Source organism: Solanum dulcamara, chromosome 7 (genome assembly GCF_947179165.1).
Source record: "Solanum dulcamara chromosome 7, daSolDulc1.2, whole genome shotgun sequence".
Taxonomy (NCBI): domain Eukaryota; kingdom Viridiplantae; phylum Streptophyta; class Magnoliopsida; order Solanales; family Solanaceae; genus Solanum; species Solanum dulcamara.
The window spans coordinates 61,392,501-61,402,500 of record NC_077243.1 but is presented as its reverse complement, the minus strand read 5'-3'; the positions used below and the strand labels follow the sequence as shown (position 1 = coordinate 61,402,500).

The following is a 10,000-nucleotide window of genomic DNA, read 5'->3' as shown; positions in this document are numbered from 1 at the left end:
TTGTTGTTGTTATTATTGTTATTGTTGCTGTTGTTGTTTTTATTACTGTTATGGTTGTTGTTGTTGTTGCTGCTGCTGCTGTTGGTGTTGTTGTTATTATTGTTATTATTGTTGTGGTGGTTGTTATTATGGTTATTATTATTGTTATTGTTATTATTGTTATTGCTGTTGCTTTTGCTATTGCTATTGTTGCTGTTGTTGTTGATGTTGTTGTTATTGTTATTGTTGTTGTAACTTTTATTGTTGTTGTTGGTGGTGGTGGTGGTGGTGTTAATGTTATTGTTGTTGTTTATATTATTTTAGTGTTATTATTGCTGTTGCTGTTGTTGTTGCTACTGTTATTATTGTTGCTGTTATTGTTATTGTTGCTTTTGTTGTTGTTGTTGCTATTGTTGTTGCTGTTGTTGTTGCTGCTGCTGTTGCTGTTGTTAGTGTTGTTCTTGTTGTCGTTGTTGCAGTTGTTGTTGTTGTTGCAGTTGTTGTTGCTGTTGCTCTTGCTGTTGTTGCTGTTGATATTGCTGTGGTTGTTGTTTTTGTTGTTGTTGCTGCTAGTGTTGCTATTGTTGTTATTGTTGTTGTTATTATTGTTGTTGATGTTGTTGTCGTTGTTCTTATTATTATTGTTGCTATTGTTGTTGTAGTTGTTGTTCTTGTTGTTGTTGTTGATGATGTTGTTGTTGTTGTTCTTATTGTTATTATTGTTTTTGTTATTGTAGTTGTTGTTCTTATTGTTATTATTGCTGTTGTTGTTATTATTATTGTTGTTGTTGTTATTGTTTTTGTTATTATTATTGTTATTATTATTGTTGTTGTTATTATTATTGTTGTTGTTCTTATTGTTGTTGTTGTTGCTTCTATTGTTGTTATTGTTGTTGTTGTTGTTATTGCTTCTATTGTTATTATTGTTGTTGTTGTTATTATTATTATTATTGTTGTTATTTTTTTTGTTATTATTGTTATTATTATTGTTGTTGTTATTATTGTTATTGTTGTTATTATTGTCGTTGCTGCTGCTATTGTTGTTTTTGTTATTATTGTTGTTATTATTATTGTTGTTGTTATTATTGTTATTGTTGCTGTTGTTGTTTTTATTACTATTATGGTTGTTGTTGTTGTTGCTGCTGCTGCTGTTGGTGTTGTTGTTATTATTGTTATTATTGTTGTTGTTGTTATTTTTGCTATTGATATTGTTGTTGTTGTTGTTGTTGTTATTGATGTTGTTGTTATTGTTATTGTTGTTGTTACTCTTATTGTTGGTGGTGGTGGTGGTGGTGGTGTTGCTGTTAATGTTATTGCTACTGTTGATATTGTTTTAGTGTTATTGTTGTTGTTGTTGTTGCTGCTGTTATTGTTGCTGCTGTTGTTGTTGTTGCTGCTGTTGTTGTTGTTGTTGCTATTGTTGTTGTTGTTGTTGTTGCTGCTATTGCTGTTGTTGGTGTTGTTGTTGTTATTGTTGTTATTTTGTTATTGTTGTTGTTGCAGTTGTTGTTGATGTTGCTCTTGTTGTTGTTGCTGTTGATATTGCAGCATGGGCAAAGCACTCTGCTGCGGCGAGCAGCCGGTTCTTATTGCATTCACAAAGATAGTCTTGCTCGCTCCTTTCCTTACACTATACTTTATCTACACGGATCAAGTTTCTCCCTTTCTGGTTAATATATGGCATAACCCAACTGGAGAATCTCCTTCAGGTACGAAGCGCTGCAAGTGTTGCCATTGTTGTTGTTATTATTGTTATTGTTGTTGTTGATGTTGTTGTCGTTGTTCTTATTGTTATTGTTGCTATTGTTGTTGTAGTTGTTGTTCTTGTTGTTGTTGTTGATGATGTTGTTGTTGTTCTTCTTATTGTTATTATTGCTTTTATTATTGTAGTTGTTGTTCTTATTGTTATTGTTGCTGTTGTTGTTGATGTTATTATTGTTGTTGTTATTGTTTTTTTTATTATTGTTGTTATTATTATTATTGTTGTTGTTATTATTATTGTTGTTGTTCTTATTGTTGTTGTTGTTGCTTCTATTGTTGTTATTATTGTTGTTGTTATTATTGTTTCTATTGTTGTTATTGTTGTTGTTGTTGTTATTATTATTATTATTGTTGTTATTATTGTTATTATTATTGTTGTTGTTATTATTGTTATTGTTGTTATTATTGTTGTTGCTGCTGCTATTGTTGTTTTTGTTATTATTGTTATTGTTATTATTGTTGTTGTTATTATTGTTGTTGTTATTATTGTTGTTGTTGTTGTTGTTTTTATTACTGTTATGGTTGTTGTTGTTGTTGTTGTTGCTGCTGCTGTTGGTGTTGTTGTTATTATTGTTATTATCGTTGTGGTGGTTGTTATTGTGGTTATTATTATTGTTATTTTTATTATTATTGTTGCTGTTGCTTTTGCTATTGCTATTGTTGTTGTTGTTGTTGTTGTTGCTATTGTTGTTGATGTTGTTGTTATTGTTATTGTTGTTGTTACTCTTATTGCTGTTGGTGGTGATGGTAGTGTTGCTGTTAATGTTAGTGATGCTGTTGATATTGTTTTAGTGTTATTGTTGCTGTTGCTGTTGCTGTTGCTGTTGTTGCTGTTATTGTTGCTGCTATTGTTGTTGTTGCTGCTGTTGTTGTTGCTGTTGCTATTGTTGTTGCTATTGTTGTTGTTGTTGTTGTTGCTGCTGCTGTTGCTGTTGTTGGTGTTGTTGTTGTTATTGTTGTTATTTTGTTGTTGTTGTTGTTGCTGCTATAATTGTTGATGTTGTTGTTGTTGTTGTTATTCTGTTGTTGTTGTTGCTGCTGCTGTTATTGTTGTTGTTGTTGTTGCTGTTGTTGTTGCTTTTGCTATTCTTGTTGTTGTTGTTGTTATTGTTGATGTTGTTGGTGGTGCTGCTATTGTTGTTGTTGTCTTTAATATTATTTTTGTTATTCTTGTTATTGCTATTATTATTATTATCATTATTATTATAGTTGTTGTTGTTGTTGTTATTTATGTTGTTATTATTATTATTATTATTGTTGTTGTTATTATTGTTATTGTTATTGTTATTGTTGTTGTTATTGTTATTGTTATTGTTATTGTTATTGTTATTGTTATTGTTATTGTTATTGTTATTGTTATTGTTATTGTTATTGTTATTGTTATTGTTATTGTTATTGTTATTGTTATTGTTATTGTTATTGTTATTGTTATTGTTATTGTTATTGTTATTGTTATTGTTATTGTTATTGTTATTGTTATTGTTATTGTTATTGTTATTGTTATTGTTATTGTTATTGTTGTTGCTTTTGCTGTTGTTGTTGCAGTTGTTGTTGCTTTTGCTGTTGTTGATGTTGTTGTTGTTGCTATTGTTGCAATTATTGTTCTTGTAGTTGTTGCTACTGTTGTTGCTATTATTATTGTTGTTGTTGCTGTTGTTGTTGTTGTTGCTTTTGCTGTCGTTGTTGTTGTTGTTATTGTTGTTGTTGTTGTTGCTGTGTAACGACCCATTAGGTCATTTTGAGAATTAGAGGTTTTTACTTCATTAAAGACTCATTCCGTAAATTTTTAATGGGTATTTTGGACTATTCAATAACTATGCTTAATTAGTTGAGGGGTGAATTTAAATAACTAATTAAATTAATGGATTAAAGTGGTAATTTATTTAATATCATATACCACATGTTCCTATTTTTATTAAAATAAATAAAGACCTAGGTTTTGAGGCATAACTCAAAAACCAGTGCAGCTCAAACCAGTGCAGCACCTGACGAGAACAAAAGAAAAAAAAGAAGGAACAAAGGGAATCAAATAAAGGTACCAAGCTTGTCCTTATGATTCTCTCTCTCTCTCTCTCTCTCTCTATATATATATATATATATATATATATATATAGATATATAAGTGATTATGTAGTCATTAATATACTAATAATTAAATGAGTGAGAAATTGAAAGTGCAAAGCACTGTACGTGATGTTGGTTAGATGTTGAGGTTCTGGAATGCTCGTTTCCAGCGATGGGTCTTCGTTGTTTTCTAGATTTTCTTATTATTATCACATTATAATTCAAGTTTTGATATATTGAGATATGTAATTAAATGGAAAGTGTGTTATATGATATGAATACCATTAGAGTTATGATATTGGAGGAATCAAAATTTAATCCTAGGCTTGAGTTTTAGGGAATTGATTATAGAGTTGAGTTTATTGGGGATAGGTTAAACATATATATATAATATTGGTGTTTACGGATTAATTTACTTATAAATATTATATATTTGATAGATTGAGATTGGTCTAAGGCATTGAAGAAGGGAAAAGAGATTGGTGGATTAGCTTGCTTTACTTCAGTTCTTCGATTGAGGTAGGTTATGGTTTTATTCTATATCATAGATAGACTCTGAATAGTGATTGATATTTATTGAGTAATATGTGTGAAGTTTACTACGCATTTAATTATTGTGGTTTGGATGATTGATATGTTATTGTGATTGGTCTGAAATCCTGAGGCCATGAAATCCATAATGTTGAACTTGCCCAATCAAAAAAATGGTGCCTTGAATAAAGAAGGCTTGATGAAATATTGTTAATGAAGTGGAATGTAATCATGAAGAATGATAAATTAATTATATTTGGATCGGGTGTCACGTTCCGACACAATATATTTGGATCGGGTGTCACGTTCTGACACGATATATTTGGATCGGGTGTCACGTTCCGACACGATTAATTTGGATCGGGTGTCACGTTCCGACACAATATATTTGGATCGGGTATCACGTTCCGACATGGTAATATTAAAGAAAAACAAATTAAAATGACTTAATACTATCCAATCTCCAATAACTCATTTCCAAAAGAGTGTGATATGGAGGCTTGAGTCCTCACGTGTGATCTTAATATTGTTGATTGGTTATGAAAATGTTCATTATGTTGTCACTTGATCTTGATCTTGTTGGTTGCCACATATTAAGTGTTATAGTTGATTTCCCGCTATTACTTATTGCATATTGATTCCTATTTTGAGTTGATCGATGATACCTACTCAGTACATGTTGTCCTGTACTGACCCCTACTTGTATTTTTTTTTCTTGTTAAATTTTGTGGAGTGGAGCGAGTGTTCCACAGACTTTGACTCGACCTCAGCTCTAGTCAGTCTTAAGATCATCGAATTTCAGGGTGAGCTATCCTTCTAGCTCATGATGGATTCTCTCGGTTATGGCATAGTGTCTTTAGTTTTTGGACACATTTTGTTATTTGTTTATTTTAGTGTATGATACTTCCAGACTTAGTTTTAGAAATTAGATGTCCTTAATGTGATGACTTTCAGGTTTTTGGAAAACATATTTAATTGAGCTTCCGCGTTATTATCACATTTATTAGTTGGGGTTTGTATCGTTGGTTCTCCCACCTAGAAGGTTAAGTGTGGGTGCCACTCACGGTCCATTTTGGGTCGTGATAAACTTGGTATCAGAGCCTTAGGTTCAGTGATCTCATCACACAAGGACAGGTCTAGTAGAGTCTTGCGGAACGGTACGAGGACGCCTTTACTCTTCTTCGAGAGGCTACATGACTTTAGGAAAACTCCATTTCTTCTTTCTTTTGTACTATTACTTGAATCCAATTGGTATCTAGGTGATACAAATTGGTATCTGACCTTCTTCACTTTATTTTTGCAAATGATCAGAACTAGATCAACAACAATGTCTAAACCATTCATTAGAGTTGGTACTAAATTGGTGTACTGTAAAGAATATATGATATTTGATAAATTGAGTATGTGTACGATTGTAATATGGACCGGGCTGACTGATTGTGGGTAGCTAAAAATCAAAGAGATGAAGTCAGATGAATAGATATGTTTGATATGTGCACTATGAAAGGAGTATCTTGTGTTATTCGACCTTGGTTCCGACATATTTATGAGACCACCTATTTCATCTCGAATATGGCTTGGAGTATGATTCGCTACATATGTCCACACGTGTGTCCATATCTATAGGTGATTCATTAGTGGTGGACCGAGTGTACCGATCCTGTGATTGTCATCTTGGTAGGGTGACATTCTTGGGCGGACTTGGTCATTTGTGTTGTTGGGATAGTTAAAGTATACCAATGGTTCTACGTGCACCACTTTGCTTATGAGAATATATAGAAGGGCTACCATGAATACTTACAATTGTCCGACAATCTTAAGATTCATCTAGTCATTAGGGTCATTTCTTGGCTATGTGTGATTAAATGTGGGGCCATTGAGTCTAGTTCATTCTCATCAAAGAGTCAAGAAGCAGCTTCGCAACTTAACTGCAGCATTTCCAGAGTTCTTCAAAAAATAATAGGGTTTCCAAAAAAAAAAAAATTCTTCTTCAGATTGGAGATTTTTTTTTCCGATAGTTGTGGTTCAAATCGGTTTCATTAAACTTCTGGTAACTCATTTTAATGAAGGGTAAGCTAGCTGTGTTAATCGATAAGTTGTGTTATTTGATCTGCTTATTTTACTTGTTTTGTACCTTAAACTGCTTTTGATTGTATCTTGGGTTGTTTAAAACGTGATCTTTAATGTGGGTTTCAGTCGGTTTATTCACAAAATTTGATTAGGGTTGTGTTAGATGTCAAAATTAAGCTTTTTAATCGAAGAAATGGAGAAGTTCTTGATTTTAGATGTGAGGTTTCATTATTTTTAGAAGGTAATTGTATTTGTGTTTTGAATTAGAAATCAAATTTAGGGCTTTTAAATCGGATGAGTGTTAGAGTTTATTCATTAAATTGGAACTGAGTTTGGTGTCTAAAGTCAAATTAGGGATTGTTTAATTGGAGGATTGTTTGAGCTCATGTTTTCAGCCAATTTTTTTTTTATAGTTATTCATATTGAGATTGGGTTGCATTTTGAAGTTGAAATAGGGATTTTGTTTCAGAAGAAGTGCTTGAGTTAATGTTTCAAGCTGAAATCGTTTGAGAAATCCCGAGCGTGTTGGAGTTGGAAAGTGAGAAGTGCTAATACATTGTTTATTGTGTTTCTTTTTATATGATATTTGCTTATAGTCTCTGGGTATTAAGTTGATGAAGGGACACATGATATTATTGAAATGCTTAAAGATAAGAAGAACTTCATGTTTAATGATTGGTTCTGATCTGCGATTGTCGGTTAGTATGGGGTTTGACGTCAAAATTAGGCCTTTTTGAAATAGAGAACTGGAGAAGTGCTTGATTTTTTAGCAGTGGGTTTCGGTATGGTAATAACGACCTGCGGGAGTATCTAATGTTGTGATTTTCTACTATTTTATAAATAACGATCGTATCATAGAAGTTATTAAATGGAGCTCGTTCATTTTTTACCTAGAAGATTTTAATTACTCTAACTCTATTCCAAATCACGCGAGACAGGGTATATAGTACTATCAATTAATTTTCTATCGTGGATACATATGTATCCTTAAGATACTGAAGGTTATAGGATGTGTTTAGACACCACTTGAATAGATTTGAAAGGACCTGGAGTCATAAATGAAAATAATTAGTGGCATGTAGTTTAACCTTCATAAGGAGGTGAGAAAAACGATAGTTACTCTGACGGCAAGGCCAAAGATTTATCTTCAGAGAGAGTGGAAAATTGAATTCAAAGACACATGGTTTCATCTATTTTGCTCTGGTTATGGTGATAGTGTTACGTGTCACTTATATATCTTAAAAAAAACTGTTGGATAAGATTTGAGAAAGAAGTCTACAAGCGTTCGGCTAGAGTATGGTGATACATTTTCTTTTGTAGTTTCGAGTTTGATAACTGGTACAATTGGATTTTTAACAAAGGATATAGTAAGGTTAATAGAGATGTGATCACTAATAAGATAAGATAGGTGAATTCATAAAGATCTCCAAGGTATGAGTTAATGTTGAAAGATAAGGAAATTAGGTGATAGTTAGAATACGAATTCAAGTTTATTTTTATTTTTTTTTCTCATTGTGAGTCTACGTTCGTGGTACTATATTTTGTCAAGATATGGATTGATGAGGTATGAAATGATCGATTTCATCGGGTATTAGGCATTTAGAAGGACTGTCTGCATGGCTTGGATTGTAAATTTGATTACTTTTGATTATTAAAGGACCTAAGGGAGGATTTCACTTAAAGTTTTGGCTTAGAGGTTGAGATAAAATATCATGGGTTGTTGGTCATAGGATAAGTTTAGTAAATGAGTTAGTGAAAGGAACAGAAGTCTGGTGTATTAAAGAGTTCAAGGTATTTGAAATTTGTGTCTTAGAAAGAATCTAAGAAAGTGAAGGAATAAGACATCTCGTATAGACCCTTGGTTCGAAGTTGAAGGTTGTAGGATTATCGCCTTTGAGTTCAAATATAACCATGTAATGTGAACTATTTCAGTATAGATTTACTAGGGGTTTGTCAGTGGCTTTTACGAAGTTTGGATTTTTATTTGAGTGATAAACAGTGATGTGTGGAAGATGCTACGTTTTTATGTTGTCTTGGATTATTTGAATTATGGTAGATGACTTATAGGGATGTTATGGTATAGACTTAAAGTTCTATATGGTTATTGAGAATTTTGAGGGGATTGAAACTACTCTGTTGAGTGGACTACACAGACTATTATGGTGCGTTACAAAGACACTTGATGGCAAATAAAGGTTTTGTGCTCATAATATACAAAATTATTGGGGTGACCAAGAATTTCTCTAAACTTTGGCAAGAGGTATATGATGATTTGATTTAGATTATTCTTATAAAGGCTCACAATTCAAGGTACTCTATACATCCTGGTGCAACCAAGATGTATCATCATCTGAGACAACATTATTGATGGAGTAGAATGAAGCGCGACATTGGTAATTTTGGCCCATTGTCCAAATTGTTAACAAGTAAAATATGAGCACCAAAGGCCTGGAGGGACACTTCAAAGAATGTTCATTCCGAAATGGAAGTGGGAAATGATTGCAATGAATTTTGTGGTTGGTCTTCCAAAGATATTGGTAAGTTTGATTCGATATGGGTGATTGTTGATAGACTAACTAAGTCTGCTTACTTCATTTCAGTCAAGGTGACATATGATGCAGAGAAGTTAGCCAAACTCGATATCCGCAAGATTGTTCAATTACATGGAGTTCCGATTTCTATCATATCAGATAGAGGTACACAATTTATTTTTAACTTTTGGAGGACCTTGCATGCTGAGTTAAGTACTAGATTAGACCTTAGTAATGCATTTCACCCTCAAACCAATAGGCAGTTTGAGAGGACAATTCAAGTGCTAGAGGATATGTTTCATGCATGCGTGATAGATTTTAGTGGTCATTGGGATCAGTTCCTACCCTTGGCAGAGTTTTCATATAATAATAGCTATCACTCGAGTATTGATATGTCTCCATTTGAGGCATTGTATGAGAGGAGACGTAGGTCTCCGATTGGTTGGTTTGATGCGTTTGAGGTGAGACCTTGGGGAACTGATCTTTTGAGGGAATCAATAGAGAAGGTGAAATTTATTCAGGAGAAGCTTCTAGCAGCTCAGAGCAGGCAGAAGGAGTATGCAGACCGAAAGGTCAGGGACATGGAGTTTATGGAGGGAGAGCAAGTGTTGTTGAAGGTTTCACTCATGAAGGGTGTGATGAGATTCGGTAAGCGAGGTAAGCTCAGTATGAGGTATATTGGGCCGTTTGAAGTTCTTAAGCGTGTTGGAGAGGTGGCCTATGAATTGGCTTTACCTCCAGGTTTGTATGGAGTGCACCCAGTGTTTCATGTGTCTATGCTAAAGAAATATCATGGTGATGGAACCTATATTATTCGTTGGAATTCAGTCTTGCTTGATGAGAATATTTCTTATGAGGAGGAGCTTGTACCTATTCTTGATAGGGAGGTCCGCAAGTTGAGGTCAAGAGAGATGCTTTTGTGAAGGTTCAATGGAAGAATCGTCCAGTTGAGGAGTCTACTTGGGAGATTGAGGCTGATATGCGTGAAACATATCCATATTTGTTCGTTGAGTCAGGTACCCTTTTCTACCCTCGCTCTTCTTTTGACCGTTCGGGGACGAACG

General features: G+C 33.3%; 1 pseudogene; it reads right to left on the bottom strand.

Moving 5' to 3' along the window:
• LOC129894773 (uncharacterized) overlaps positions 1 to 8,813 on the bottom strand; it is an 18,332-nt pseudogene extending 9,519 nt beyond the window's left edge.
• Positions 8,814 to 10,000: the final 1,187 nt, after the last annotated feature.